A 26,187-nucleotide genomic window follows, 5' to 3' on the forward strand; every position below is an offset into this window, starting at 1 on the left:
AAAAAAAAAGTCAAGACCATTTTACCCAGGAGCCATGCAGGCCGTCAGGAAAACTGTGGGTGGGACCAGGGCCACTCCTAGAGGCCACCTGTTTGATTTCCACTGGCAAATGCCCCGGTATCCCCAAGGCTGAGGGGTGGGAGGGAGGCCAGGACACCGTCAGACAGATGGAAGGGTTCATATCTGTTCCAAGTCTCTACCCTCTTCTCTCTTTTTGCTTTCTCCACTCTCACTCAGCACACCTCAAAACCTGCCCCATGGGAGTCCAGTTTGGCTAGATCACAACGGAAGAGAGAGGGAGATGGGGAGGGGGAGAGAAGGGAGCAGGGGGAACGGGCCCCCAGGTCATTGAGGAGGCATGGGGATGAAGAGCCTGGGAAGGGCCTTTGCCGGGAGTGTGGCTAACGTGGGCTTTCCAGCTCCGGTGTGGGAGAGGCCACAGCAGGAAGTGGGCACTTGCGTGCTCTCTCACCTGTGCCCCCGCCCTCCTACCCCCCGGGACCAGGGGCCAAGGAGCAGGCTCACTGTTCAGATGGCAGCCCCAGACTCTGCCTCTGGTCCCCTGGCCAATCCTCAGCATCAGCCTGATCCTCTAGGTGCTGTTTCCTCATCTATGAAATGGGCTCAGCCTCTGCTTGTCCAGGTTGGCAGCACGTTTATGGAAAGCCTTTACCGAATTGAAGTCATCAGAGCTGTTCTCCGGGCAGTGGCCTGGAATCAGGGGTCAGGCCTCAGGACACAGAATGGAAACTTCTGGCTGAAGGCCCAGGGCCCCCCCCACACCAGCCAGCAGGAGGAGACACTCTCTGGTAGGGGGTACCCACGGGATGGGTTCCACAGGGAACAGGGAGGAGGGAGGGGAGCATGTGCACTCTGTAACAGCAACCTGATAGTTTTCCCTGTAGTTAAGTGATAAATCTGTCCCAAATTGCCTGTGACAGCCATTTCATCCCCACCTAATTGTGTGAGATGCTGTTTGATTGTTTTTATGCTTATTAATATCACAGCTCCCAAAGGGAGAAAGGGGGACCCAGTGGGGCAAGGGGGGTTTAGGACCCCTGAACCCTCCACTAAGAGCTTGGTGAAGAAGCCGGCTCCCGCCAGGTGGGCAGAGAGGGACAGTTCTATACGGGAACCAACAGGAGGCTGTAGCGGGAGATCTAGGCTCAAATCCCTGCTCAGCCTCAGTTTCCCCCCTGTACAAACCAAGAGAGAGGCCCCTCCTTAGCAGGGATGGTGGGAGGATTCAGTGAGAGAGCCCAGAAGTATGCCCAGCACCAGGGGAGTGCCCACAGAGTCAGACGGCCCCTGCCTTCCTCCCTTCTCAGACCCTGTCTCTTCTGCCCAATTCACAAAATGGGAAGGAGGGCAGGCAGGAGCAGCGGGGACACCCGGTGACCCACACAGAGCTTGTCATTGCCAACTTGCTCATCACACATGCCCCCCAACACACCTGGGCTACAAGCTGGTGCACAGAACAGAGAACACCACCGCCCCCAGCTCAGCGCCGTCCAGCCTTCTAGATCATCTGGCTCTCTCGGCGTCTTGGAGGTGGGCGTGTCACCCCATTTTCCAGATGGTGGAACCGAATCTCAGGAAGGATAAGAGGCATGACCTCCAAACCCTGAAGTGCTTGGACCTCAGTCTAACTGACCAACTCGGAGTGTGACGTTTAGGTGAGCCTCAAAGCTGTCACCTCCCACCGTAGCCCTACCTGCCTCCCCAGATCCTGGTCGCTAGCAAACACCACCTACAATGGCCAGCTCACCCTCCTGGAGCTGCTGGCTGGCTTTCTCTGCCTGCTCACTGCTAACCTCTGCCTAGATGGGCTCCTCACCAGCCAAGGAGGGCCTTCCTATTCTTTTTCCCTCCTCTGGGGTCAAAGGACTTGCCCAGAACCTGGAGCTGAAGTGGTTTCAAACTCAGCCCCAGGTGCAATGCACAGTTGGTCATTTGGTGGCCTCTGAGCCCCAGATTCGTGTGGGTACAAAATGCACGGTGGTTCCTTCTCCTCCCTGTATAGTAGCTTGACCATCACCTCCTCTGGGAAGTCTTCCCTGATCTCACCTTCTGTGCTATGGGAGGCCTTCCTCCACACCACTGTGCCCCTGACAAACAAGACTTCCTTATTTGGGCACTCCTTTGTGTACACAGGTCTGTGTCCTTCATTGGGTTCTGAACTCCCCTGGAATCAGGGGATTGCTTGCCTTGGTGTCTCTGGAGCCTAACACAGTGGCTGTTCACTATGATGTACTGAAATACAAGGGAAGACGGAGAAGGGAGAGAGAAAGGGCAGGAGGGAGTAAAAGCAGAGGACCAGAGCATGACTCTTCTCCCAGAGACCACAGCAGGGGTGTCCCAATGCCAAACGCTCCCAAGAATTCTGAAGGCTTTTCCCTCTGCTCCCCCCACCCCATGGAGCTCCAGAGGAAAGGGAGTCAGGGGTAAGGGTTTTGGGAGAGGCAGAGGAACGTGCTCTCTCTCCTCTTCTCTCTGGGCCTCCATTTTCCCACCTATGAAGTGGGGATCCAGTTTCCCAAAGGTAAGGCAAGCACATGGAGAACTTACAGCCGGTCCTTTGACCAAAAAACCACCTGCATCATCGCAGGCAGCCACGAAGGAGGTTCAGTGTGCTGGGAGCTGCTGGACAAGCCTGTGGAAGCCTCGAGACCCCAGGGGTCTAGCTCCTTCCCCCAATCACCTTCCTTCCTCACCCTGGAAACCTGGGGCAGAAATCTAGAGCCAGAAGAAACCCAGAGATCCTCAGCAGGCTGTCCATTTGGCAGAAAGCAAAACTGAGGCCCCAGGATGGAAGCAGGAAGAATATTAGCACATACTGAATATGCCTACCATGTGTTAGACCATCTAATTTCATAAATCACCAGCACTATCCATGAGGGGCCTAACTGACCCATTCTGTAGACGAAGAAACTAGGACTCAGGGAGAATCTGTAATTTGACTGGGGTCTCACAGCAGAAAGCGAGGACAGATGGATTCAAATCCTGGAGGTTCTGGCTCCAGAAATGGAACTCCTTCCCTGGCAACCACGTAACAAGGGCTGCCTGGATTTCAAGATAAATGTTCTTTAACACCCAATCTGGTGCTCTCTCTCCTACATGCTACAGGGCTGCCCCACCCTGCCTTACCTTCCAGATCCACTGTGCAGAATTTAGAGCATCACTGAACACCAAGATTGGACTACAGTTGGCTCTTCATTGGACTGCTCTACTCTACAGCATCTTCCTGCATAGAACTTCAACTTGGACTTGTATACCCCCCAGTGATGGAAAGCTCACTACTTACACAGGATACATTCTATCTTATCGCTAGCTTGGTTAACTAGGGTGTCCTTCCTCTTAAGGGACCAAATCATCTCCTAAGACCTGAAGGTTTCATGTGACTTCAGGCCACTGTGTCCACCACCGCTTCCATTCAGCCCCTCACAAGCCTACTTCCTCACCCTCCCCAACCCCAGGCTCTTTTAATTTATCTTTTGACCCTACCACCCTCTACCTTTCCCCACTTTTTAACCTTTCTAAGGGCAAGGATATCTTTTTAAAAATACTCAATTTAAGAAAAAAAAAATTTCACATCTGTATGAGCAATACACAAATCATAATTCTTAAAAATAACAAATTGCAGGCCAGAGTAATCATAAGTAAATTGATATTGATAAATAAGCTTTTCTCCAGAGCAGTAGGTGGTTTATTTTAATCTAATGAGTTTTATATTTTCCTAGCTTTCAGATTCCATGATGAAGGGCTGTCTGCAATAGAATTACGACGCTCTCCGAAATATTGTAATTTAATGCCTCATTTTGTCAAGACTTTCTTGAAAATGAGATTTGTTCCTAGTGAAGAATTTTACTCAGCTCTTTCCCATATGCCCTCTCCCCCACCCCCCACTGACCTCCTCAGGCACATAGGTTCTCCTCAGGCCAGGCCTGGACTGGGTGTGCAGAAGGGAGAGTCAGGTCAAGCACGGGTGCAGGCAAAGTGCCAGGAAAACAGCATAGGGAACCATTTCTGGCAGGCCCACCCTTGCTTGTGGCCGAGCAGTACCCTCTGCCCACTCTGAGCCTCCCCACTGCCTTCTGCCAACAGGCTGGGGAGAGCAAACCTCATCCCGCCTTATAAGATGCTGCAACGACTCCTCTTTGGAGGTTTAAGGGAGCAAGAGGAGCCCCTATCACCCCTAAGGACACGAGATGCGACTGACGGATCCCACAGGCAAAAGCCAAAGCTGAGGGGAAACATAACAAAGCTATTTGTGGAGAAGCCTTTGGGAGTCATTTGGTTGAATGCCCCCAGGGACGGGGAGCTCACCACCTACTCAGCCAAGCTGGTGCACTGTTAAGTATATTACTGCCAGGCCACTGGAGGGAACTTTTGATGAAGCTGGGGCCAAGAAATGTTGAAAGGAGCAGAGGAGGATGTCAAGAGAACAGCCAGACTGGCTGGACTCACATCTTGCTTGCCCATCAAGGTGTGTGAGTGAGCTGGTCTGAGAGGCTTCCCCTCTCCGGGCCCCAGCTTCTTGCATCACTGAAATGAAGATAATAATAGCACCTCCCTTACAGGGTTGTTGTGAAGAGCAAATGGAATGCACGTAAAATACTTGGAATGCAATTCGTATACTGTAAGCTCTCAAGAAATGTTATTAACAGTGGTGGTATCATCATCATCATACGGCATGTGTACGTAGACCATCTGTGAGGACACTAAGAGAGCAGAAACTGACAGCTTCTGGGAGCGTAACCCAGGAGGCTGGAGGAATGAAGTGGGAGAGAAATGTTTCACTATATTCTGTTTGGGGCCTTCTGAATTTTTCTACGCGTGCTATATGACCGACCCAGAATACACTTGAAAAAATAAAATATAATTTGGAATTTCAAAAAAGAGAAAGACAAATTTCTTCTTCTAATGGACCCCAAGTTGCACCCTGGAAATCTTTGCTCCCTGTTTGGGCTTTTGGCTTCCAGAGTCACACAGTGTCAATGCTGTCCTTCTAAGCAAGTCATTCATTCACTCAACAAACCCTCCTGAGCACCAGCCCTGAGCTGCTGGGTGCAAGACTTTCAGCAGAGGCCAAGACAGACCCCACCCCTGCAGCCCAGCAGGTGAAAGGGGCCTTCAGCCTCAACATCCCTGTCCCACGTCCTCCATGTGAAACTCTTAAGGTGACACCACCTTCTTCCCTTTTTGGTCCACTCTCCCTTAAAAAGCTGTTCTCGTGCCTCAATTAGAAGTTTCAGATCCCTACTTTTGATTTGAAAACGATGTGAGTTGACCACTTAATGGTACACATATTCAAGTGTTGAGAGGTAAAGTGAACTAATGTTCCCAACTAACTTTGAAATGCATCCTCCCAAAAGTGATCTAATGGATGTTTCAGGAATGGATAGAAGGACAGATGTATGATAAAGGAAATGCCACAAAATGTAAACTGAAGAATCCTACTGGGGCGGGGGTGGAGGGGAAGGAATATGGGTGTTCACTGTACAAGTCTTTCAACTTTTCTGCATGTTTGGAAAATTTCATGATAGAATGATGGAGGGAAAAATAGAATAAAAAACCACACAAAACTTCAAGCGGCTTTTCACAACTGTGTGGCCTCCAACGCCCCTTTCCTATGGGTTAGGGGCTTTCTCTAGGGAAAAGGTCTCTGCATGTCCATCTTAAAGGGCCTGGGCACAATGTCCAATGCCATTCTCCTACCACCTACCATGGGGGTGGGCACTGTAACGGGCTGAGGGGATGCCTCTTCATGTTCATCCTCCCTCAAGTTCACGTCATTCTCCAGAGAGCCAATTCCTGCAGCAGCAGTAGCCCAAGAACCAGTCGTGCTAAGAAGAAAGCTTTGCTCTTCTTCAGGGTAAAGACAAGAAAGCAGAGGAGAATATCCATGTGTCTGCAGGGCAGGGAGAGAACACTAATCCTCAGTCCCCTCTGGTCATATTACAGACCCTAAGACATCTTCCCAGAGTTTTTACTCACTTCATGGTACAATAACAACAAGGACAAAGATGATGATGGTGATGATGATGGTGAGAGCTAGCATTTATTGAGCACATACTATCTGGCAAGTGTTGAGTTTCTTATTTAATTCTCACAAGCATCTGATAAAAAGGATGCAATTAGTATTATACCCATTTCACAGATGAGGAGATTGAGACTAAAAGAAGTCATGAACCCAAGGTGGCTCAGCCACTAACTAGTCAACAGAGATTCAAATCCCCACTAGGTACTGCTCCACCTTGTACGGTGATGCACAACATGGAGCAGACCGATGCTCCCAATGAGACTAGAAATCTGGACAAAAAAAGTCTGAAAGCACTAGAAAAATATCAGGGCAGACAGAACCTGAGATGCAAAAATCCAGGGAAAAAGGAAATTCCCGGGGATAAGCCCAACATTCTAAGAGCCTCTTTTCCACTCAGGGCACTGGCGAGCAATGAGAGTGGGGAAGCCAGCAGAATTTTGGCCATCCTGTGAGTCTAGGGAAATAAAAACTGTGCTTCCGGGTGAAAAAGGCAGCCAGCACTTAAGGATCCAAGATCCAGAGAGAAGGGAGGGATTGAGAAGTGAATTCCACACTCAGGACCGGTTTTCCCCTCAAAGTGTTTGTGATTTCTTAAGCTTTGGAGAGAACCACCCAAGGAAACAAGCAGAAAGCAGCTGAACAGTAGAAGGGAGTTTTTTAGCTGAGTCGTGTTATGGTGGAGACAAAAATGGAGTTTAGAAGGAGTGGCTCTAGTTAACAGACTGGAGCAACTAGAGAGTTGCTCCAGAAGTGTCCATGAACCGTAGGTAAATCAAGCATTATAAAGACTTCAATTCCCCCTGAGTCAGCTCAGTCCCTGACTGGTTTATGATGACTGGGTGCTTCACTGCCTGCCAGATGAGAAGGTGGCTCTGCTATCTAAGGAAGCAGCAGCATCAGAGCCCCTACAGTTTTTCATACAAAATGACCAATGTTCATAACAAAACTACCAACCATACAACAGACAGGACCAAGAGAAAAAACCGAGAATAGAAACAAGTACACAGGTAACCCAGATATTGGAGTTATCAAATAGGGGCTACACACGTGGGCCGAGTCCCACGTTGGGCTCTCTGCTCAGCAGGGAGTCTGCTTCTCCATCTATCCCTCCCCACTGCTACTGCTCTCTCACTCTCTCTCAGATACATAAAATCTTTTAAAAATTTAAAATAAAATAAAATGTTTAAAAGACAAAGATAATCAGACTGGATTTTAAAATACTACATCATGCTTATAAGTGATATGCCTTGAATATAAGGACACATAAGCACTGAAAGCAAAATAAGGGAAAAGCTACCAAAGATTACCAGAGATGAAGATAGATATTTCAAAGACAGACATTTCAACATAATCAAAGGGTAAATCCACCAGGAAAGCAGCTGAAGATAAGGAAAGTAGGAAGATAATAGAATTCTAAATTTTTACTTGCCTGATAAATATAGCTTAAAATACACAAAGCAAAAATTGACAAAACTAGAAAGAGAAACAGACAAACACAAAGCAAAAATTGACAAAACTAGAAAGAGAAACAGACAAACCCACAATCACAATGGAAGACCTCAATGCATCCTTCTCAAAAATTGATGGAAAGAGCAGAAAACAAATCAATGAGGATACCAGCATCTAGACAACATCATTTACATATCCGACCTCATCGACAAAATTAAATACTGCACACAGTAGCAGAATAAACACTCTTCCTGTGAGCCGATGGAAAACTTACCAAAATCCACCATGCTGGGCCATAAAGTAACTTTTAATATCTTTCAAAGAAGTGAAATAATTCAAAGTATGTTATCTGGTCATAGAAGATTAAGCTCAAAAACAACCAAGAAAAAAAAATGAGGAAATCCCCCAAATGTTTAGAAATGAAGCAATGCACTTCTAAACAAAACAGAATAAAACCCATAAATCAAAGAAGAAACTACAACAGAAATTAGAAAATGTTTTGGACCAGACCATAATGAATACAGGACATACAAATGTTGTACTTAGAGGAAAATTTACACCCTTAAATTCAGATTTTAGAAAAGAAGAAAATCTTAAAAGCAATCATCTATGCATCTAATTAAAAAAAAAATTAAGAAGTAAACTAAACCCAAAGAGAGTAGAATTTTTTCACCTCCTTTCACCCCAAAGGAGATGAAAACATTTTCAATAAGAATAGAAATTAATGAAATAAAACCAAAATTAAATAGGCAAAGATCAGGAAAAATAAAAGCAATTCTTTGAAAAGACTGATGAAATGGATGAATCTAGTGATTAGCAAAATACTGAAGAAAACGAAAGAAAACACATATTACCAGTATCATGAATGAAAAGGAAAGTATCAGTATAGATAGTAAAGAGAGTGCAAAGATGGTAAGAGGACAATTAAGGAGATACTACAAATATCTTTCTATCAACTCATTAAAACATTTATATAAAATGAATAATGTCCTCAAAAAATACAATTTATTAAAACTGACACACAAAACATAGAAATATAAATAATCCTATTTCTAAATTGAAACTATAATCAAAATCCTTTCCACTAAGAAATCTAAGTTCATATGGTTTCTCTATTAAATTTTTCTAAAACATTTAAGTTAAGAAAAAAACACCCTACACAAATCTTATCCATACTCAACACAGAAAAACCAAAAAAAGAAATAACAGTTTCCAATTTATATCATGAGGGCAGTATAATTTCATGACATAATCTGACAAGAATATCATAAGAAAGGAAAATCACAGATTGATCTCTTTCATGAACAGATTAAAAAAAATCTTAAACAGAATATTAAGAGTTCACATATACTATGCAAAATATAATCAAAATAAAATGCTCTTGTAGCTTTTCTATTAGCAGCCAAAGGATTATGAAAAGAATAATATATCATGACATAGTTGGATTTATTCCAGGAATGCAAGGTTGGTTAACTTTTGAAAGTCAATCCATGTCATTCACCACAAAGAAGAAAACATGTATGTTCATTGCAATGGATGCAAAAATGCATTTGATAAAATTCTATGCACATTTATGATAAAACTCTAAGCAGAAAGGAACAGAAGAGGCCATCTGTGGAAAACAGACAGCTAACGTCACACTAAATGGTTGAAGACTTAAGATCAGGAACAAAACAGAGATGCCTGCTATTACCATGTCCATTCAACATCATACTGAAAGTTCTAGTCAGAGTAATTAGGCAAGAAATTTCCAACTCCAAACTGGAAAGGAAAGAGTAATCTCCATTCACAGATGACATGATCTTTATGTAGAAAACTCCAAAGATGCCATTAAAATGCTGTTAGAGCTAATGACTAATTCAGCAAAGTTGCAAGATACAAGATCAACACGTAAAAATCAGTTGCATTTCTATACACTAGCAATAAGTAATCTGAAGAGAAATCTGCAAAAGCAATTGCACTGACAATAGCATCAAAAAGAAAAAAAATAAGAAAAAATTTAACTAAGGAGGCAAATGACTTGTACACTGAAAACTACAAAACATTGCTGAGAGAAGTTAAAGTAGACATGAAGAGGTAGAAGACCTTCCATGTTCATGAACTCTAAGACTTGATATTGTTAAGCTATGATACCACTCAAAGCACTCTACACATTTAATGCGATCCCTAACAAAATCCTAATGGTGATTTTTGTTTGCAGAAGTAGAAAACCCATCCTGAGATTTATACAGAATCTCAAAAGATTCCTTAATAACCAAAATAATCTTGAAAAAGAAGAACAAAGTTGGAATACATACACTTACTGATTTCCAAACTTGTTATGAAGCTACAGGAATCAAAATAGTATAGTACTGATGTAAGGACAGGACTATAGACTGATGGAACAGAACTGAAAGCCCAGCAATCAGCCATTGCACACAAGGCTAATATATATTCAAGAGGGGTGTCAGGAGTCTTCACTGGGGGAAAGGACAGTATTTTCAACAAATGGTGCAGGGAAAACTGGATATCCACATGCAAAAGAATCAAGTTGGACTCTTAACTCTTAACTTATACCATATGTAAAAATTAACTAAAAATATGGGCACCTGGGTGACTCGGTCTTTAAGTTTCTGCCTTCAGCTCAGGTCATGATCCCCGGGTCCTAGGATGGAGCCCCTGCTCAGCGGGAAGCCTGCTTCTCCCTCTCCCCCCTGCTTGTGTTCCCTATCTCACTGTGTCTCTCTCTGTCAAATAAGTAAATAAAATCTTTTTAAAAAATTAACCAAAAATCAATCAGAAACCTAAAAATAAGAACTAAAACTATAAACTTCTTAGGGGAAAATCTTCATGACATTGGATTTGGCAATGATTTCTTGGCTGTGACTCTGAAAGCAGGGGTAAGAATAAAAAAGTTAAGTCAGACTTCATCAAAATTGAGAAACTTTTGTGTATCCAAAAACAGAGTGAAAAATGCAATCTATGGAATCGGGAGAAAATATTTGTAAATCATATACCTGCTACTGGATTAACTTCCAGAACACATGAAAATCTCCTACAACTCAGTAACAACCACATCACAAACAACCCAATTCAAAAATAGGCAAAAGACTTATATTTCTCCATAGAAGATATACAAATGTCCAATAAGCATATGAAAAGATATTTAATTGCTACCCATTGGGGAAATGCAAATTAAACCATGATGAGATACCACTTAGAACCTATTGGAATAGCTATCATCAAAAAACAAGAAGCACCTGAGTGGCTCAGTTGGTTAAGCCTTTGGCTCAGGTCATGATCCCAGGATCCTGGGATCGAGTCCCACATCTGGCTCCCTGCTCAGCAGGAGCCTGCTTCTCACCCTCCCTCTGCTGCCCCCCCTGCTTATGCTCTCTCTCTCTCTCTCTCTCTCTCAAATAAATAAATAAATAAATAAATAAAATCTTTAAAAAAAAAGTGTTGGCGAAGATACAGAGAAATTTTAACTCTTATGCACTGCTGTTGGGAATACAATTGAGCAGCTGCTGTAGCAAACAGTATGGGAGTTCTCAAGAAAATCGAATGTAGAATTACCACACAATCCAGGAATTCCACTCTTTGATATACTCAAACAAATTGGTGGCAGAGACTCAAACAGATACTTGTACACCAATGTTCATAGCAACATTATACACAGTAACCAGAAGCAGAAACATTCCAACTGCCTGTCCACAGATAAATGGATAAATAAAGCATGGTGTACATACACATACAATTGGACAACAGTCAGCCTTGAAAAGAAATGAAACTCCGATTTATGCTACAACATGGATGAATTCTGAAAACATTATGTCAAGTGAAATAAGCCTGACACAAAAGGACAAATATTGTATGATTCTGCTTATACGAGATACCTAGAATAGGAAATTTGTATAGACAGAAAATAAAATAGAGGTTACTAGGGGCTGGGATGGGGACTGAATGGAGAGTTATTATTTAAATGGTAGAGAGTTTACAGAGTTACTGTTTGGGATGATAAAAGATTTGGAAATGGATGGTGATGATTGTTACACAACATGGTGAACTTACTTAATACCACTGAATTGTACACTTAGAAACAATTAAAATGGTAAAGTTTGTGTCAAGAATATTTTACCACAATTTTGTGAAAAAAAATAATAGAAGAAAATTTCCCTAATTTGATAAATGACATCAACAAAAAACCTACAGCAAATATCACACACTTAATGGTAGAATATTGAAAACTTTCTCCTCAATGCCAGAATCAAAATAAACATGCCCACTCTAACCAGTTCTATTCAATATTGTGCTGAAAGTCCTAGCCATTGCAATAAGACAAGAAAAAAGCATCAGAAAGGAAGGAAAACATGGTTCTTTCCAGGAAACATGATTGTGTGTGTTAAAAAATAAAAAAATTCAACAAACAATCAGAACAAATAAGTAAATTTAGCAAAGATTGTTGGATTCGGGGCAATATTGTAAAAATCAGTTGTAAGTCTGCATGCCAGAAATAATTAGAAATGAAAAAAATCTCTAAATATAAATTTTTATAGGATTAAAAAAAACACAAAACACATAGAAATCAATGTAGTTAAAGAAGTGTAAAGCCTCTACACAGACAACTAAAAAACCTTCTTGAAAGAAATTTATTAGGACCCAGGTAAACAGACGAGCTTATCTTGTCTGTGGATCAGAAAAGTCAATATTATAACAATGTCAATTTTCCTCAAATTGACCTACCTATTTTTGATGCAGTCTCAATCAAATCTCAGCAGGGATTCTGTGGCATTTCAAAAGCCCATTCTAAAGCTTATATAGAAATACAAAGGACCAAAAGTAAATAAAAATGCTGAAGAAGAACAAGGCTAGAGGATTCACACTGCCAGATATCCAGACTACATGTATAAAGCTATAGGAATTACAGTGTAAAGTTTGTATTGGTACAAGGACAATCAAATACACCCAACAAAACTGCATACACATATGTGTATGTCAAAAGACACATAACAAACAATCCTAACAGCCTTTCCTATAATAGCTAAGGACTGGAAGCAACCCAGTTGTCCATAAAGAGTAGAATGGATAAACAGTGGATTATCATACAGTGGAATACTATAGAGCACTGAGAATGAATGGGTGAAGTACAGACAACAGGATGAAACTCACAAATAAATTAAATGAGCGAAAACCTCACAAAGAGAATATACTGCCTGATGACCTGCAGACTAGAGGGACAACACAGACGAAATGAACATATGCTATTAGAAGTCAGGCTAAGAGTTGCATTTGGGGACTAATGACAGGGAGATGGCTTCGGATGTTTTTGTTTTTCTTTTTTGTTTATGTTTTGGTTTTTGGTTTTTTGGTTTGGGGAGAAGTTACATGGGAGTGGTCACTCTGCAGTATTTCCAGCTGTATGATTTGCACACCTTTCTGTATGCGTTATACTTCAATTAAAAGTTGACTAAGAAAAGTCCCAGTTGGATTGGCACCATCAGGGCTACTCACCACTACCCTGCCCTGCCTCTCTTTGTGTTTGCCTACCATGGGAACACAGTGCCAGTGGACACAGAGAGAAGCCACAGTCTCGCCAAGAGGGCCTCCTCCTCCATGAAGCCTCCTATGACTGCCCACTTCCCCCACCTCCTTTGAACCTACAGAGCCTTTCTCATAAGTATGATAGCTACTCCTGGTACCCCCAGGAGACCTGCATGACTCTAAGGCTCCAGAATGTAGGAGCTGAGAATAACAGAAGCATCATAATACCTAATAGGTGAGCATAACAGCAGCATAAAAATATATACTGACAGTATTTGTTGAGCAATTACTATGTGCAGCCACTTTTTCTAAGGATTTTACATGCAGTAACTCATTTAGTCCTTCAGTAACACTGTGAAGTAGGTACTGTTGTTATCCTGATGTTCCAGATAGAAAACCAAAGAAAAAAAAAAGATTGATTAAGTTGCCTAAGGCCACACAGCTAAGAATTGGAAGAGCCAGGATTCGACCCTGGGTAGCTGGGCTCAGAAACACTCCCCTTGTTTCAGCAATGGGCCCACCGATGAGGCCTGGAGTCTGGAGCCCCAGCTACACCACCCAGACACAGCACAAATGGAGAGAGCCTCCCCATCCCTTCCAAGATGCCAAATGCGTTTATGCGTGTGTGGCAGGGATGAGGTGTGTGACATCTTGAAGGCCCCATTCTACAACTGAAGAACAGCAGGCAGGCCTGGCCTCTCTGGGCCTGGGCTTGTAAGCCTGGGGAAGCCAGCGAGTTCTGTCCCTAGACCATGGAGGAGGGCCTGGGACCTCCTCAGAGGTCTAACCCCTGCGGACCACACTCAGGACAAAGAGAAGGTACTGGCTGGGGGCCCCTGTTCCCCTCCTAGGCACTGGCCAAGGGTCCTCTGCTTCCTGCCCCCCAGGCCAGGGGTCTGGAAACAGCTCATCTGGAGGCAGCCTCCTCCAGGAACGAATGCTACCATCTCAGACTCTCCACCCCACACCTGACACATCCTACAACCAGTTTCTTTGTGAATCCGCCTTTGAGCTCTCCTGCTGCAGTGTAAGCACATGCCCTTTGCTCTGTTTGGAAGAGGACTTCATCCTGCCAGAGACGTTCTTTGTTTTCCTAGAAGGTAGGCTCCCCTGTGACAGGTGTGGGTAGCTGTAGCCAGATCCAGTGACAAACACTTAAAATGACAGACCCCGCAGCATTCAAAGATAAAGTCAGACTTACCCGCCCCCCAACTTACATCAAACAGCACTTCCCTTGGTGGAGGCCAAAGCTCAGGGAGACAGAACCGTCTCGTGTCCACGATAACCAGGAGCCCCGAGAGGGGACCACCCTGGCAAAGGCGACACAGCACATCCATGATGGAGACAGGGGGCAGCCGGACGCCCGGTGCAGCAGACAGCTGGAAACCAGGCATGGGGGCAGGGCACGAGAGATGGCCACCCTTTGGAGCAGCCACTGCGGGGGAGTGTCCAGGTGCAGAACTTCAGCACACCTGTGTGAGGACATGTGCACATGCGCACACAGCCCAGGCCATCTGAGTCCAAGTGAGAACGAGAAGGAGCTGTTCATACAAAGCCCTTCTGAGCCGGACCGATGAAAGGGAAACAGAGAAGCTGTGTCTTCGGCTGGCCCTTCCCGTTTCCCTTTGCCCTCCCTGACACCCCCAGCCCTCCACGGCCCAGCCTGGGGAAGCTGTGAAACACAGAGTTGCAACCAGGTCACCTAGTTAACAGCCTCCATCCCGCTGTATTATTCATGGGCTCCCTTCTTCCGGCCCGAGCTCCAGTTTCCAACAGCCCTCGGGCTCAGCTTGGCAGGTCAAGCCGCATGGCAAGTCTGGCCTGCGGCAATCCCCACTCTACAACCCATGTCCTTCCCATCTTCTTGTTAGGGTACGGCCATTCCCATGCAAACTCAGCCCCCAAGTGGGAGAGCTCTAGGGTCAATGAGGAAGAGCACAGAAGGAACACCTTGGCAGAGCTAGGCTCGAGATGCTAAAATTTCCAAATGGAGCTGCAGGCCCCTCCCCTCTCACCCACGCGCACAGAATCGGCTGTCCCAGATATAGTACCCAGACGAGGGTGACAGCCCATGGGAGGGAAGGGCCACGCCTTCTCCACTTCTGTACGTGAGTGTGCCTTGCGGTGTGTCCTGCAAACAGGACAGGCTTAGTCAATACCCAAGAGATGGGTATCAAATTGACGGGGGGATACAAGTCATTGAGCCATTCAAAGACGCTGCTATTGGGTTTAGAGATTTCCATGTTATTTCAATACCTATCTGCATATATCTCGTGAATTCCCCCATAGTGTAAGTTATTCATACATAGTGATAACTAATAAATATTGATTGACTGATTGATTACAGGTTCTATATATCACAATACATTCTGACAAGCACGTCCATGCATCTCTTGAGAAACCCTACTCCCTGAGTGTGGTGGCCTGGCCCCAAGGATATTCCCCCTCCTTCACAGATGAGTAAACTGTCGCTCAGAGAATTGGGAGTCCTTGAATCTGCACAAGGACTGTGACGGAAGTCTTCAACACTTACTGGGGGTGTCTTGCTTCACGGTTCGCACGGAACTCTCTGCCTCACGGTTCCTGTGCACCTGCCAAAACAGGAGAGCTACGAGGTCCCCCATGGTCCCCCAGGGAGCCTACACGGGTTGGGACCAGCAACCAAGCTGAGGTCACTCTAGGAATAACACTGGGCCAAAAACACGGAGGGTAGCTCGTGGACCAGCCCGGCCCACAGCACAGGGGAAGTGTAGGTGGGGATTCAATCACCAGACTCACTGCCCAGCCTCACTCTCTCATATGCCTGTGTGCCATAGGCCCCTGAATGTCCCACCCCAGAGCGAGGTCAGTCACAGGTGAAGCCCAGACAGGCTGGACTGAGAATGCAGCCCCGTCACCACCTCTGTGCAGACCTGAGGTGGGTCGCATGCCCTTTCTGAGTTCGGCTGCCCATCTGGATCATCAGGAATTTGGCTCTGGCCTTCTCTAAGGGCAGTGTGGGGCCAAGAACAGGCTGAAGATGAAGTAGTCAGACTGCCTTGCTCACATTCTACCCCACTGCCTGCCTGCTGTGTGACTTCGGGTGAAGTGCTTAACCTCTCTGTGCCTCTGTTTTCTCATCTGTAAAATCAGAGTAACAGCAGTGCCTATCTCACGGAGTGCTCAGACAAGGGCCTGGCACATAGCAAAAGCTTAGCCAGTGTTTCTAGTTACTACTCGCAGTCCTGACACTCCAACTCTATGACAGAGGTCACACATAGACTGGTCATTCGTGGGCCACAGGCAGCTTGCTGAAGGGTCCTCCCTACCATATACATTCCACAAGGTCAGGAGTCACTGCTGGGCCCCAGGGGCCTAGAACAGTGCCTGGCACCCAGTAAAGGCTCCATTTATATTTGATAAGTGAATGAATGGCCGCATGGTATCTTTAAATATTTGAATTAGTTGCTAACATTTAAAATAACAAAATTATGCACTTTTTAAAATCTGCACTTCTACATAATTTTGGAAGTCAGTTGTGGCCATACCCGTCCTGTCCTCTGACTTGCCAAGCTCTGGCCAGAATGGGAGCGGTGGCGCCCCCTTCAGATGGGGGAGGGGGAGAGCACGTGCAGTTTGCCCCAGCACCAGCCCAGCCAGTCTACATCTAACATCCACTGTCTGGATCTGTAGGTGCCTGAATGTTCACCCTGGCCCAGGTCAATCACAGCTGAAGTCCAGACAGCAAGGAAGGTCTGCCCTAACCCAGCCCCAGAGCAATCTACTCACGGGATCCCCTTCAGAACCCCAGGATCCCCTCCAAGCCCTCCTCCCACCCCAAGTCCCGGAGAAGAGACAAGCCTTCAGGTCTCTTGAGCACCCCAACCGCTTGGCATCCAAGCCCTCCTACATTGGGCAGGCTGGGCCCTCTCTCCCAGAGGACACGATCCCTAATGCTCCGCAGTGCAGCAGCTTTCCAGGCTGACACCCTCCTTGTGCTGAAAACTCCCCAGCATAAAAAGCAAGGAGTAGCAATGAACTTCCTCCTTATCTTTCTCATGGAAAGTGTGCAGAGAAGGGGAAGGCGGGGACAAACACATACACACCCCAGAGACAAAGTGCTTTTCTAAAATATTAGTATCCATTAAGCTTGGTGTTTGGCATGTTGTAGGGGATCAGGGAGGCTGCCAGTGGACACATGGGTCCCCCTTCCTCCTTCCACTCCACCCTGCCCCACCCCAGCCCTGCCAGGGCTCAGGTCCATGGGAATGGATCACATCTTCCCATCCTGCAAGAGCCCTTCCCCCAACCACCGTATTTTCTGCCTTTAGCATGTCAATTGCCCCCTCTGTCTTCTCTGGAGCCCCCAGAACCATCTGTCAATGCCTTGGGTATGTCTTTATTACCTGACTTTCTCCCCCAGTTCAGTGCAGTGGCCACTAGCCATGGGCGGCCAACAAACACTCAGAATGTACCCAGTTCAAGTTGAGATGTGCTCTGGCTGCAAAACACACACTAGATGCCAAAGACTTGGGACCAAAAAACAATGTAAGATACATAACGAATAATCATTTGTTACCTTGATCCCATGTTGAAATGGTCATATTTTAGATGAACTGGGTTAAAGAAAATAGATCATCAAAAATAATTTCACTTATTTCTTATAACTTTTTTTAAGGGGCTACGAGAAAATTTCAAGCCACACTTGTGGTTTGCATTTGTGGCTTGCATTTTATTTCTCCTGAGCGGCTCTGCTGCCTGTCCTCAGCATGAACCCCCAGCAGCTAGGTAGAGACTGGTACGCTGGTGATGCTGAATATTGGTTGGCCGGAGGTGCTGAATGCAAGGCCTCCCCAGCAGTGCACGTGAGACCCTAAAACATTAAGGAGGATGGGTCTGGAAGGACCTTCCTCTCCGCTCCCCAGTATATGCTGGTTTCCCGGTGGCATTCCATCCATAGATTCCCCATTGAATACAAAGCCACAGGCCTCCGTAGAAGGGGCACAGAGGTCTGGCTCAGAGTTCTGTCACCACTGGTTCCCTAATTAGAAGCCAGGAAAAGCCAACATCCCTTGTAGAGAGGACCAGTGACACAAATGGATACTCAGACATGGTCCCAGCCACCCTGGGGGTTTTTCTCTCTTCTTTCCTCCCGTTCTCGCTCCCTCCTCTGCTTCCCTCCCTCCCTTGCTTTCACTGGCTCCCAAATTATAGTCTTCTTTCAGAAACAGAGACAATCAAGGTGGTACACAGGGCGCTTGTCACAAATGGCATCTCAGGTCCTCTCCAAATGGAGCATGGCCTTTAAAGAGAAAAGGAACGCCACTATCAGCCTGCCTTGGGGAAGATGCATCTCCAGGAAGGCATGGGCCAGAAAAGGCTCCCTCCCTCGTAGGCTGATCAGCCTGCGGGAGGCTCTTGGGGACTGTGATTGCAGGCCAAGCGCTGGGCTGCTAGGGTGCGAGAGATGAAGGCCTGCCTGGCCTCCCCCCCACCTCCTGCTGGGGCAGGAGAAACAGGGCTTGACCCCTGTCTGACCACCACCCTCACCCAGGGAGAGGGCCTAGAATTACCCCATTCCCCGACTCTGGGCCTCAGTTTCCCCACCTGTCACATGGCGAGTCTAGCTAATTCCTAAGAACCCTTCCAGGGCTTGGAATGGAGGTTACACACTCAAATGGCTAAAGGGGACAGGATGGAGGGCAAATGATGAGGTAATAGGGAGTGGTGGGGCCTGCAGAGACGGAAGGCCATAAACTCACCTAAATCTAAAAGGTGGCATTCAGGCAAAGCTCAGATGTGTGACCGAAGTCAGAGTGATGTGGGGACAGTGGTCACTTCTGGAGCAGGATGACACGGCCTGGGAGAGGGCGTCCAGCCCCTTGCCAGGGCACCGGGAACACGTCTCATCCACATGGGGTATGCATCTGCAGAAGGTCACCACTTCTACCTAAGATCTGATTATCTCGTAGGCACGTAACCCTCAAGGAATTTTTTAAAATAAAAACATAAGTAAACAAAAGGGATGGCTGCGAGTCAGCACCAACCAGCAGCCGCCCGTCGGGCGCAGAGACCCACCATTGCCAGTGCCCGTCAGAGATGCCAGAAATCTAGGTTTTTATGCAAAAATTATGTTATTTTAATGTTGTTAGTAACTAATTCAAAATTAAAAATCACAACCGCACGCGCACACACCCCTTCAGGCAGAATTCAATTTATGAACTTACAGATTGTCAAGCTCTCAAAATAAGGGGGGGGGTTACCTCTTGGCTAGAATATGGTATGCCTAACCCATGACTAAATCAACAGGGATAATAAAAGCTACTCCATTTTGCATGTGTGCTCTGTGCCAGGCCCTGCACAAAAGGCTTTCTTCACAATTTTCTTCTTATTCATGTTGAGAGCAAGCCTACATGGTAACTGAAAATTATTCCCATTTACCAGATGGGAAAACTAAGGCCTAGGCGAGGCTACAAGGCAGACCAAGGCTTCGGAGCGCAAGAGGGGACACACTGGTGTACAATCCCAGCTCTGTCCGCCTCTCAGCTAGATGCCTTATGGAAATTAGGAAGGAAACAACTTCACATTTATAATAATAACCAACGCTTGCACAGGTTGTAGACTATGCAAAGGAAGTGTACAAAATACGAATGCCAAACGTGAGCCTGACGCATCCCTCTTAGTGATACAGCTTGAAGCCCCTGAGGCGGAGGACGGTATCTGCTATCCCCACTCCCCTTGGCAAAACAATGAGCCACAAGGACATTCACTGCTGGCATGAGACCACGCCTCAGGCACACCAACACCAAGACCCAAATATACAGACCAGCACAGAGGAGCGGCAGCCAGGCCGGATTAAATTTCACAGTGAAAGCCTAGAATGCTGTCTCCATGTGGCTACTTCTTAAATATGCCAAGTTTCTCACAGACACCCTTCTGGTCAATCAAGTTGGTAACGATAGGCATTTTCTGCCCTGTGGTATTCAATAAGGCCATTTTCATATTGACCCAAAATAAATGTGTCCCATAAATGCTCCAATTTTTCTAAATCGACTCTTCTGCCCAAATGATCAGTCACCACTGTTGCAGATATCCAACTCAAGACACGGAAATTTCCAGCACTCCGGAAGCACACCTTGAGCCTGGGGCGTGACACCCCAGGGCAACCATGATCCTGACTTCCGTTGTGGAGATGGGTTCTGCCCACCATGGCCCCTTTTCCTATGGGGCCTGGGCTCTTCTGCTCTCACAGGCTCCACGGCCCTCCTGTCATCCCACTTTTGGCACTGCGGTTCTCTTTGTCTGTCTCCCAGCCCCCTGCAGGCACATGGGTTTGAGACCTCCACTCCAAGGGCAGATGGCTGAAGCCCAAAATACAGCAAGACAGACAAAACCGCCCAGTCCTGAAAGTGACCAACAGGAGGAGTGAAGACCCGTTATGGGCACACTGCCTGCTCAGTGCATTTACACCGCTTAACAATGGGGCTAGAGAAGGCAATGGAACAACTGCCTGGCAATCGCCATTCAGTCAACGAGCCCCGAGTCCACCAGCCTGGGGGGCCCTGAGGATTCAAGGAGGACTAAGACACAGCCCATGCCGCCGGAGCTCCCTGTCCAGACAAGGGCTCAGACCCCTGTGGGGTAGTAAAAAACACCAAGGAAGGAGGTGAGGGAGGGAGGCACAGGCTGGAGAGGAGTCAGTGAAGGCTTCCCAGGGCCGGGGACCCCCAAGCAGTGTCTAATACACACACAAGTGCATGACGTTTGGGCACAGCAAAACCCCTTCCGATCCCCACTCCTTTCCCACGGGAGGCAAAACTCTCATCCCGCATAGCCCATCTAGCAGAGTCTACCTGAGAATGGCCTTGTTCACCTATTAACAACACAATGAGGATTGTCCTGGTGCCGAGAAAAACTCTAATTGAGCCTCAAAATTTAAAAAAAAAAAAAAAAAAAAAAAAAGTGTGGTTTGTTTTTTGTTTTTTTTTAAAAAACAACACTATCATTGCTTGAAACCAAGGAGTTCGAAGGCAATTCAGGCAATTTTAAAAAACATCTTTATATTTTATAACAGGACATTTTTTAAAACCTGAGGGTTCAGGAAAATAGTCTTTTTTTCATTTAGCTATGTTTGAACTCCTGAATGAAGGAATGGTTCACATCAGGATAAAGCGTTGGTCAGGCCCACGCCCGTGCTGACCCACACGGCTCCCTCGCCACTCTGCACCCTGGAAGGATCACCCATCTTTCTGGCCAGGAGGTCAGCTCAGGGGAAGGACAGTCCTCTTTCAACGGGGTTGGGGCACATGCCATGACTTGTCACCCGTGACACCAGTGGCCTCACCAGGCTTCTGGGCCAAATCTTCCATAGTCTACTCTTGGGCCAGCCCTGATGGCTTCATGGTCACCATTATCCCTGCAAAAGGCCCAGGGGTAAGGAGCCACCATGCCCTGGCATCATCTTCCTGTCTTGGAGTGCAGGGTGCCCCTCGTCCCCAGCAGAAGTGGAATGTCCAACCCCGGGCTGGGGGTAGGAAGGGAGCCTGGGCAGCACCCTCCCCTCTTCGGGCTATCCCAAATGAGCATTTCGGCAGCTCCCTCTGTGTAAGTCCTGTGGCCGCTGAGTGGTGTGATCAATGGGGCACTCCACCAGCTGGAAGGGACAGATGAAGCACAGGACAGTTACTCCGTTCCTTCCCTTTGAGAGACAGCACCAACCCAGCCCCAGGCCATCTAGAGAAAGAGCAGCATATCCAGCTTCCAGAACCCCTGCTCTGTGCCCACTTGCTACCAGTCCACAGGCAGCACACACAGCAACGTTTTAACTGCACAGCCGGCTGAGCTGCTACTTGTATCTGACTAAAGGTCCCCCAGACACAGACACTTCCTGGCATTAGCAGAACACGGCCCTGAGGGGTCAGCGGCGAACTGTTACTCAACCCTATCATGACTGTCCAGGAAAAGCAGTTCCAGTCATGTTCTCAAGCTCATGTTCTTATCCACTGCCCTAGTGTGACACTCCTTCGGTTCCAAGAGGTTGCGAAATGCTCATTCCCTAGAAGATCTTGTGGACCAGAGCTTCACAGACTTGACTGAGCACACAAATCACTCAAGGAGCTTGTCAAACACACATCCTGATTCAGGAGTTCTGGGAGGGGCCAGAGGAGTCTGCCTTTCTAACGAGCCCCCAGGTCATGCTAATGCTGTGTCCACAGGGCAGAGCTGGAGCAGCAAGGCTCCACGAGGCCCACACCCCGGAGAAGCGTGTGCAGGTAGAGTAAGGACTTCAGTGAGATGCCCTTTAAAATATTAAGTGCAAAGAAATGAACGTCAAATGGTGAAATTGTAGGTAAGGTAGCTTGTTGGGTGAGGGAGCTCTTTGGGAGGCCAACAGAACCATCTGCCAACATAACCTCCAATCAAGCTCTTTAGTGGGCAGATGTGAGGAGCTCAGCTATTCCAGAATGAGGAAGGCCAAGACAGAGGTGTGCAGGGGGCCCAGCCCAGATAAGGCCAGGCTGCCAGCTGGGGGCCTCCCATTCCCCCACTGTCCTCTACCACCTGGCTCACGCTAGTGACTTCTGTAGTGCCACCTTTCCAGCCAAGAAGTACTCACACTCTGTGCCACGCAGGCTCTCCCCAGCCCCAGGGAATCAGCGCCAAGCATTCCTATTCCCAGCTGAGGGGCCCCCTCCTGGCCCCTCCAGGGGCCGGACGACCTCTAGTCCCCCACCCCCACTGGAGCTGCCCGCAGTGCGCCTACCCACACACCACGACCCAAACGTTAACCAAGCCAGCTGTCCCCACCCTGGGCTGACTCATCAGCACCTCACACCTGGCTTCAAACATGGCTCTTCAAGCCCACCCTGACCCAGGCAAGGGTCTGACGCACCCAGTGTGCCGGTGGGGACACACACACACACACAATCCTTATGTGCCTCTCCAGCTTATTTCGAAATACACACTGGGGTGGGGGCTCCTGCTAATAGCCTGAACCATAAGGGTCAATGCCTCTCCCATCCCAGAGGGCAAAGTACGCAGGAGATGCAGGACCTGCCTTCTGAAGAACTGGGGAGGGTAGGGGTGTGTTACTATTCACAAAAGGCTAATTCCGCCCCCGCCCTGGCCCCCGTAGGCCACTGAAAGCACCAGGGCTGGGGGTTGGGGTCGCAGTGGGGCGGTGGCCAGCGGCGATGGCACGGAATCTCTGCTCTGAGCCCAGAGGCAGCGACTCTAGGTTCTCGCTTCGGGAAGGCAAGGCACGGGGAAGGCAAGACACGGAGAGCTCACCGGCTCATGCCTCCACCACCTTGGAACGCGCGGGCTTTGCCCGCGTCCCGGGCTGACCTGCAGGGGAGATGGGGGGCAGCAATCTCGAGCGCAGGCCTCCAGGGCCAGCCAGCACTGTCGGTGGTGGACCTGCCAGGGGACTGACTGGGGAAGCGAAGTACAAGCCACACAAGGCTCCCTGCTCCGCGAGGGGTGCGTGTTCCCAAAGCCGGATCGGTTTGGGGAGGTTTCGGGGGTCCTCTGGGGTCTCTCAGGGCCACCGAGAGGTAATGAGGGTAGGGGCGAGCTACGTAACTGTAGCTTCCTCCAGGGCCAATGCCCATCCCGCGGTGGCGGTGCGCCCCACTCCATTCCACTGTCCAAACGGGGACCCAGGGCGCAGAAGGGGACAGGTTTGGTAGCCCAACGCCCTCTTTACCGCCGAAATTCTCCCCAACCCAGACCCAAGCAGACCCTCCCTAAGGCGCGGAGAGCAAAGCGACCAAATGTCCAGGAACCGGGAGGGGAGTGCAGTGCCTGTCCTCCCAAGGCCAACCCGGCGGGAATTCGAGTTCCCTGGAATCAAAGTTGCCGCGCGTCAGGCTGCTGGCAGCAAGCGGGGCGCCTGACCCCGGGCCAGGGGCTGGGGATGGAAGGAGGCCCCGAGCGCTCGCCGCGGGTGATGGCCGTGCCGGGAACAAGTGGTTCGGCGGCTGCGGTCGCGACCCCACGGCTTCAACTTTCCCCGCGCACGGCGGGCGAACGGCGCGGAGAAGGCGAGGGAAGCGGGGAGGGAAGGGGCGGTGAGCGGCTCTCGGTACCGTGTGCGTGTGCGGAGAAGCGCCGCGAAGCGCCTCCGGCTCTGCTCTCCTCCGGGTCGGCCCCCACGGGCCGCCTGCTCCGCTGCTGGCCACCGCCGCGTCTCGCCGCCGGCGCGAAGGTTCACCCGTGACACGCCGGCCGCTCCAGCGTCCCCTTGGGCCGGCTGCCCGCCGCTGGCCGCCTGCAACTTCAGGAGCGCCGCGGGCTCGGACGAGGCGCGCCCCAAACGTCCCGAGGCTCCGCACCCCCGCGCTCCATGCCTGGGCTGCCCCGCCCCGCCCGGCTCAGCGGCCGGCCGCCGTCGGACGCGTCTTCTCCGCGAGCATCGCGCCACACAGCCCGCGCCCCTCTCTCCCAAGCTGCCGCCGCCGCTGAAGTCCGCGATCAACTTTCCCTCGCTTCCTCCGCCCCCCTCGGCCCCCGCCACCCAGACCCCGCCTCCTGACGCTCCCTCCCGCGCTCCCTCCTCTCCAGCCCCCGCCCGCCCGGCAGCGCCTCGCCGCCCACCCCCTCCACGCTGCGCGCGGAGATCGCAGTTGTCCGGGACCCGGCCCCGCTCCGACCCCCGGGAGCAGCGCGGAGCCCGGCTGGGCGCTCAGGGCATGAATATTTCAGTGCTGGCGAAGCTGCCCTCTGCCGATGTCATGGCACCGGCTGCTGTGGCAACTCGACGAATCCCCCCAAGGGGCAGGGAGGACGGCCGCGGAAGCGGCCCCAGGTGCGTGCTGGAGCCTTGCCCCGCAGGGCCGCCCGCCATCTCGGAGAGGGGCACGCAGACGGGTGGGGGGCGGCCGGCTTTCTGTCGGCTACATGCCTCGGACTGAACCGGGAAAGGCTCCGGGAAGCCGGAGCGAGCGAGCCGGCACACGGCCTAGGTGAGCCGGCGCCATCTGTTGGCTTTAAGCGCCCCCTCTCTGTTCCCAGAATCGCTGAGCACGGAGCAGGGCTCCGTCCCTCTCTAAGTCCTTGAGGCTGCTTGGCTGCGCTTGGCTCAACCAGCTGCCTTTGCCCACACAAGTCATGCGCTCCCACCTGCGCCCTCTCCTTCATTCGAGCTCAGAATGCCCCCAGGTGCTTACAGATGGAGGACCCTGGATTGGAAGAGGGCCTTGAGGTCACCTGAACACCCTCACTTAAGCAGTACGCCCTTCTGCAGCAATGGTCTCCCAGCTTCTTTTTTGCACACTGGGCCTTTCCTATGGCCCATGAAGACTTCATGACTTTTTCAGACACCTGGATTAGGGAGGAGTCCTATTTGATTCAGGAGTTACAGCTGAAGAGGATCGTTCCTTGACCTTGATCTCGACTTCAGCAGTCTAAACATTCTGAATTCTTTGAACTGTTTATCCTGTGACACGATTTCTGGACCTGTCACCATCACAGCATACCGACAAAAGCTGCCTAGAGCCAGGCTCTGGGCTGAGACTCAACTCCTTCTATCCTCAACACAGCCTTTCTGGCAGGTCCTGTCATTAGCCTGGTTTTACAGTAAGAAAATGGGCTTTAGGGAGGTGGGTGACCTGCCCATGTGGTAGAGTCAGACGTTGGACCCAGAATTTCTACCATTTACTCATAAGTTGCTACTCTGTGCTAGCTAACTGAAATAGGTTCTGGGGAAATGATGGGGGACAGAACAGGCTTGGTCCTTGTGCCTGGCGGAGGAGCTCCTCTAATGGGGGACCCCAACATTGGTCAATGAAACACAGAAACAGGTAAAATTACAGCTGGCATTAGTGCTTCCAAAGACGAGTGCTTAAAGGGCACCTGGCCTAAGGGGTCAGGGAAGACTTCCTGGAGGAGGTAACACTGAGCTGAGATCGGGAGGATGAACAATGTAGAGAGAACATCTTAGGCAGGAGAAACACCCTGTGGTGGGAAGGAGGGCCAGGGAGCTGGAGTGCTGAGAGTGTGAGGAGGACAGTGGATGTAAAGCCAGAGTGGGAGCAAGGACCAGGCTGCTCAGGACACCTTGGCCTTCATCGGAGTTTGATGTTTATCCTTGGAGGCTTTGAAGCAGGTGGTTGGGGTGGAAGCTGAGGGAGTGCCATTGATCTGATTTATGATTGGAAAAATAGGGGATTAATTGGGAGGCAATAGATGATAAG

The 26,187-nt window shown here is 48.8% G+C and overlaps 1 protein-coding gene across 1 annotated transcript in view; it reads right to left on the reverse strand.

The window, feature by feature from the left end:
* CDH23 (cadherin related 23) overlaps window positions 1-24,316 on the reverse strand; it is a 395,942-nt gene extending 371,626 nt beyond the window's left edge. The window contains exon 1 of the mRNA XM_032841007.1: window positions 24,082-24,316. The gene's annotated coding sequence lies outside the window, so the exon portion shown is untranslated. The remainder of the gene's footprint in view (window positions 1-24,081) is intronic.
* Window positions 24,317-26,187: the final 1,871 nt, after the last annotated feature.

This window comes from Lontra canadensis, unplaced genomic scaffold (assembly GCF_010015895.1).
Source record: "Lontra canadensis isolate GAN:19392208 unplaced genomic scaffold, GSC_riverotter_1.0 scaffold3, whole genome shotgun sequence".
Classification (NCBI taxonomy): domain Eukaryota; kingdom Metazoa; phylum Chordata; class Mammalia; order Carnivora; family Mustelidae; genus Lontra; species Lontra canadensis.